Source organism: Glossina fuscipes, unplaced genomic scaffold (genome assembly GCF_014805625.2).
Source record: "Glossina fuscipes isolate IAEA_lab_2018 unplaced genomic scaffold, Yale_Gfus_2 27, whole genome shotgun sequence".
NCBI classification, from domain to species: Eukaryota; Metazoa; Arthropoda; class Insecta; order Diptera; family Glossinidae; genus Glossina; species Glossina fuscipes.
The window spans coordinates 150,485-157,790 of record NW_023998422.1 but is presented as its reverse complement, the minus strand read 5'-3'; positions in this window follow the sequence as shown (position 1 = coordinate 157,790).

The window sequence follows — 7,306 nt, the reverse complement described above, 5'->3', positions numbered from 1 at the left end:
ATCTCATACACAAACAATGGCAGAACAAGTCAAGATTATAGAATGATATCCGTAATGCGTCATGTTTTGAAAACATTCGTAAAAATAGCTCAGCAAAGGCTTTGCGGTAAAGATGAATCATCCCTTGGCCGTACTCAGTTTTGTTTCCCGAAAGGCGTGGGCACGAGACAAGCTTTATTTTGTACTCTCCTCTTTTACGTCCACCGCAAAGTAATGCTTCAAGAAGCTATTCAAACAATCGAAGCAGACTTTAAGGTCACTGGGCATTTCTTTAATAACATCCGATAGGCGGACGATACAACTATCCTAGCAGGTAATATGCAGGATCCACAGAGAATGATTCACTCTCTAAATAATGGGCCAAGAGCAATCAAAATCATGACAATGAACAGACTGAGAACCTTTGAACCTTGAACCTTCTCTTCCTGAGCGTGAGCTATTAAAGTGCGTATGTTGGACACAGGGTACATGAAAAAAAACATGAACTCATACAATGGAAGAGCTTGGCGAAGAACGTGAAGGCGTGGGAGGGAAACAAATGTTATAACTACGAAGCATTCGAAATTTGACAGGGCTACGAACCTTAGGCAAAATTATACACACACAGCTAGGAGTCCGGAAGATTTTTGGATTTTATTCAACGATATAACTTAATACACAATAATATCATGGATTTTGTGACGCATAAGTATAAAATCTAATTTGTGCCTTTGACTTTGAAATATTTCTGACGTCATAATGCGTAAGAGTGAAGCGGGTGCATATAAGGAAAACACGAATTTCTCCATATATTGAAGTTAACCTCGTATTTATGTAAATGGGTATTTGGAGAGTGCAATAAATTACTGTTTTTCTCACAAGCTCAGAGAATTCCACTCCACACATGGCATGCATATAACTGAACGAGATAACGTTGCGAAAGCTTGTTAATGTTGATGGCGCTTTTGTGGGATATATATGAAAATGTCACAATATTCATTATTTAATACGTAAACTTTTTTATTCTGACCATTAAACGACGGAGGCGTACTAACGTTGTCAATTCATTTGCAATGCTTAGCTTGCGAAAAGCAAATGGATTTTGCGTTGATATAAGTTTTTTTGCATTTTCAGAATTAAGATACGCATCGATTTGCACGATCTTTACGGTAAATCGTTATCAGAGTTATGTAACAATCGATCAGATCAATCGATCGATGGATGAATCATTAACAAGATTTTCATAAATAATCACTGGAGCGGGTGGGTGCAGAAGTTTCGCTTAGAAGCAAATATTTAATAGATTTTCTAAGTGGTTGTGTTGCCCTTTCTTTAACATTACATCTTGACACATCTTGACATTTACGTTTTCTTTTCTTTTCTAATTTTTTTTTTTTTTTTACAGATTCTACAAAGCTGTTGCATTAAAGGAAAAAAGAGAAAGGAGAGAAGAAATACAAAGTGACAAAAGCCTCATTGTACTTATGGAAAATACATAAAATGAATTTTTCATGTCAAAGCGAACCAAAGAAGGTAAATCTCTTTCTTTATTTATTTTAGCTTAAGTTTAGTTATGGCAAATATCTTCCCTTATAAAGATTGTTTGTTTTTTAAAAAAAATCATGAGCATGTACGGCAAAGGGCATCCCCTATAGACGTAGGTCCGTTGGCCAATCAAAAAGGATTCTAGATAGTTGGAGAAGAGAGAGGGTCGTAGCATTTGAAGAGAGAAGGATCTGCCACAGCGTGATAGGTAGTTTGTTCCAGTTAGATTCTTCCAGGGTGGGCAGGTGAGAAAACCGGATAGACTAGTTAATCGACTTGATCAGCTGTCTTCGTTTGCTTTTGGAGAAAACTCGAGGTAAATACACATAAAAACAACATTACCGCCGATGTTCAAGGATGTATAGAACGCTAGACACGCTCCCGTCAGACATAAGCATCTGAGCCCTTAGTTGTACTTGTGGAGTATCTATAAACATGACTACGAAGGTTCCATCTACACATGCCTGCTTGTAGGTTTATCAAGGCTGGATGGGAGAAATGTGGCGGGTCTTGATTCTGGTGGGATGTTTTCGCAGCGCTTTAGAAAATGTAGACTCTTGACCGTTTTTTTCGATACTCCGAATACATGTTCTATACCACGAACGTCATTTTGCATTCCCTCTATCCGAAACATCAACAGCTGTTTCATCGTTACCCCTGCGCAATAAGGAACAGTGCTATGATGATTATGTTATAGCTTTTTTTCTATTGCTTTCAAGTTTATGTGGAATAGCGTGCAGCAAGTATAGTGAGGAATACGTTTGCTAATATAGACACCATGCCCTAATCGTATTCAATTGAAGACTTTGGTGCCTCATCTTACTTTACACATACATGGCTGTCTAATCGTGGGCCAGATACATATAGAATATTAAAAATTGTCATATGCTGCGTGTGTGTGAAATAAAGTGCAAATAAAAAATCATATTTTCGTTTACATTTCCATTCAATGTGCTTTTTAGTTATTTCTCTGGGTAGTTCAATTTTAAATACCTCTGTCTCATGTTCATATTTCCAACGGATCCATATCAAATTATAGACGATAAGCTTTGATTTCCAGCAAGTGTTGATTCATTGGTGTATCAGCCATCGTTGATGGCTTCTAGTACACGTTGGGTGATCAAGCTGCTGCTGAGCATTTGGGGAGCATGCTATTACTAATAGGCAGAGAATTGGAAAAGAAATTCAAAAATTGAGTCTAGGGATGAAGAGTGCACAGAACACAGAGGAGATAGTTAGTTACCCAAAACACTTAATTGGAAATTGAATATCGATTTGATTTGAAGCCGTGCGATCGTAACATCTATCCTTTTGCTATTGCAAAAAGCGATTGTGAAGGCATCGTTCGCATCGCGAAAACTGAATCCGATAAGGTAACTGAAAGCTTCTCGCTCCGTCGATTCCTACGGCTATGAAAAGGGGCAAAATAACAGTGGCTTGCCGTTTGCAATTCTATTAACAATGGGCACCAAAGACTTCTTACTGTGTATAGATACTAGCGTGATATTCTAATCTGACTAATGATTGACCCACATTCTGTCTGACTTTAACTGACATTGAATTGTAATACATGCGTAAAATAAGTTAAACTTTTTTTTTTAGTTTGCCTTTGTTAAAGTTTAACAAAGTTAAAAATAAGTTGACCCTGATTGCTTGTGGTGGCAATAAGGTAAAAGTTATTACTGTTATTTTTTTTTTTTTTTAATTTACTTTAAAGTCATGTATACATGAAGAATTATGTAAAATATTTAAATATGTATATATATATGTATATATATATATATATTTTCAAATTATATAAGAGAAAGTTATTTTTTATTTGAATAGAAAGCAACTGTTGTCAACTGCAACATTAACAGCGATTGAATGCTTTATGGCTAAATGTATGGACTCAAAAGCGTCAACTCAGTGCGAGCGGGAAACGTGGGGTTTGTCATCCAAGAACCATTGAATACTAAGTTCTAAAAGAAGTGAACAGACAATAGAAGAAGATCTGTGCGTTCCAGTTGTTAAATGAAATTCGCAGACGTTAAGGATTATAATAATAATAATAATAATAATAATAATAGAAATAAACGGGAGTAACCAGCATCATAAGCTCGCTATCAAAGACAAATAAAAGAAAGAAAAAGAACAAAACAGGAAAGAGGAAAAGGGTAACTAAGTGTAGCTGTTAACATTGCTGTGCTTGTCGGACAGCATTTAAACGGAAAAATTGCGAAAATTCCGCAATTTCGTAATATGTTGAAACCGAAACGACAAGCTAAACAAAAACCAAAAGCCAAACCGGTAAGATAAAGAACAATTTTTATGAAGATGTTGTATTCCAAAAAAAAGTTTTATTATTCCTTTCGCTCCATCCATGTTTGTCCTTGTGCTGAACATCTTCTCCCCTTTGATTACTTTATTTCAATTTCAATAAATACAACACATACAGGCACATTTAACATGTTAACTTTTTTAAACAATTTGTTCAAATATTTCTACTAACTGCTACTCTTTTTCTCTTTCTCTCTTTATTTCTCTCTCTCTCTCTCTTTCTCTCTGTCTGTCTATCTATCTATCTATCTATCTATCTCTATATATATATCTCGCTGTATTAACTAATTTTTCAAGTACGCAGTTTTTGTCTAATGTAGACATAAAATCCGATGTATGTTCAATTTTTGTTTTTCCTGATAAGCTAAGTTGACTAACTACCAAATCGCTTCTTCATCATTACTCGCGTGCACATATCTCCCTATCAAGCAACTACAGTGTGCATGCAGGCAATCTTGTACATGAAGAAAAAAAAAAAAAATATGATATTTAAAAGTAATTGTTTAATAGAATCGCGGATGACGCTATCTCTGTGCGTAGATATTCATAGGCAATTGTCTACTTTTAGGCTTAGTGCTTTTACAGAAGTATACTACGTGTATGCGTGTGTGTGTGTGTGTGTACGTCGTTATTTAAATATTAATACGATTAACAAAGTTTTGGAATTGAAGAGTAGTTAGATATGTTTGCCACTAACTGTAGAACGTTCACTTTTTCAATTCTCTTTGTTATTAATATCTTGAATTTCTATAGGGTATTGAAATAATAATCAAATGATTTTTATCTTTATCCAATTAACTTATTTATTTTCCTCGTCTCTCAAGTTAAATAAAATAAGACGACTGTTAGAGAAGAAAGAGAAATAAATAGTGAGGTGGTGGCCACACCCTAGTGGGCATATACCGACTTACGACAGTTACGGCTAAAGAAAACTCTACCGCACTTAAGATTTGAGTCCGCGAACGCTGACTTGCTAATCGTGGTTCTCACATCTGATGAAGTTCCAGAAGGATGGCATGTTTATGTGCCACGTCGCGCCACTTGGCATGAGATGACCGTCTGATTATGCGTACAGGGCAGACATCGCGAAACTCCACATCGATTTTTATTGTACACGGAGACCAAATCAAACTGGAAATGTTAGTACGCTCTATTTTCATTGGCTTTCTTCGAGAATAGCAGTTTCTTAACAAAGATTTGCGAACGGTTTCAAATTTACTCTTTACCGCTGCTTTGTAGGCTGTTAAAGCCCTCTGATGAACACACAATTAACCAAGTCAAATAAAGAGATGGTGATCACTTCACTTCAAAAGAGATTTTTCATTCACCAAGATGCCTTGGCAAGTATTAGCGGAGGACTATTTAAAATAAGAAACAAATAAGTAAGAAAATTATATTCGGCAGGCGACGAATCTCGCATATCCACCACTATGCTTTCCGCATTCCACTCTCCAAGTTCTTTTATTTGATACCCATACTGCTGGCATTATTAAGAAGAAATTAATCGCGATGTCCACCATATTCATTTTAGAATTAACTCATATTTAAGCAGATAAAATTTGAGGAATGTAGAAAGTAGTTTTAAACATTCTATCTTGTTTGACTTATGGTAAATAAGCCTAAAACCTTAAAAAAGTGAAACAAATATATAAGTTAATAACTTGCAACTTTATGTGGGCGGGGCTGATATTTTTCATTTTCCATGTAGGGTATAGAGTGCTTCCTTCGTAAAGTAAATGTGGTAAATGTCAGAATCCAATCTTTTATAATTTCTGAGTAACGAGAAAACGGAGTTTCATTCGGTTTATGCTCCACTTCGGCCTTCTGCTCTGAGCAATGTGGCACGTTTTCCATTCGCTTAGATTTCGATTTCCCAAAACGTTTTTTGAATGCTACCGAATAAAATTTATTGTTATTAATTTAAATAAAAATTATTCTGCTGTAACGTCCGACCCATAGGGCAGTCTGGTTGGCTTAGTGTTTTAATTAATTTAATCAAATTCGGTTAAAATAATTTTGTTGATATCATCACAGCCTATAATTCTCGAAAACAATTACGGTTGCTTATGTTTTATAATTTCCAAAGAAGAAGGGCTTGTAAGTGCTCGAAGTCCATGTTTTATAGACGCTGATGCTTTCTAAGTAAATAAGCAAATTATATTTACCTAAGGAAAATATTCGATGTATAGAAGGAGCATTTTTTTTAAATGGCCTTGCAACACTGTTCAGATCATTACCACTTATATAATTTAATTTTTCTCTATTGGCAAAGTGCTCCAATATGGGTTACGCCTTCCTTATATATACATGTGCAAAGCCATAGGATACAGTGGCAAAAATGAGACTGAAATATGGCACAGAACATTGCTTGTTACGAAATTCGCCTTTTCACTTCGCGATTCTTTTATTTACAATAAATTCCCTTAAGAGTGGGATTATTCCCAATTTATTTTGGCAGTACTCTCGACATATCCACTCTATTACTCTTTCTCGGCTCAAATCTTCTTGTCTGACTGACCATGCCTTCCGCAATAGTCTAACACTATTACCTAACTGCATGGTATCAGTATGACGCTCCATGAATTTGAACTTGGTTTTTCTCTATCTCGTAAATTTATTTTCTGAGAAAATTAATTAATTAATTGGAATAAACTGGATTTGGGATTTCCGTAACAATATGAAGAATGTGAAATTAAAACAACTTCGGATCCAATTTCGCTTCTATGAAGATATTCTCGAAAACAAGTTACCACCAAGTTAGAGCAGCACTTTTCACAATTTTTCCTCATACAATTCTTTGATTCACTTGCCTTCGCCATAAAATATCAAAAATTACATCCCATTGTCGAGTAAAAATTTTTTTTTCGTAAGTTCCTTTTTTAAGAAGGGGGTTTAAAATGTTAGCCCACACCTGTTGCACATTTGTATATTATTTCTTAATCTCTTAGCTTTCATTTTGAATCATATGTTGATCCAAACCGACCACAACTACTGTCTCTCGAAATACTCTTAATATGAGAGAAATCTTACTCACTTTAATAAAATTTTTTCTCTTTAGATCGCACTTTTAATTGAAGTTTTCCGAGTTCTCTGCAATGTGCAATTAACGCTTTGCGTGAACAGAGCCGCAAAACGGAAGAGTATCTTTTAAATTTGTTAACAAGAGTTACGTTTCGCAAAACATATGGCATTTGCCAAAGTGTATTAACAAAGTTAGCAAAATTGTTTAACACTTCGATGGAGCAAAATTGAAATTTATCAACTTTTTTTTATTAATTCTTGACGTTTAGTAAGAGAAGAACATTTTCTGGTTTATTGGCTTTAAGCGCTCAACACATTGTTTGCGTTGAGCGTGGCTTTGGCCCGCATCATGTGGGTAGAGTTTGTTTACATACGCCTTAATGAAGACAAGAAATTTCTTTGAAAAATGACTTTTTTGAAAGCAGAACACAATCTATTTTCT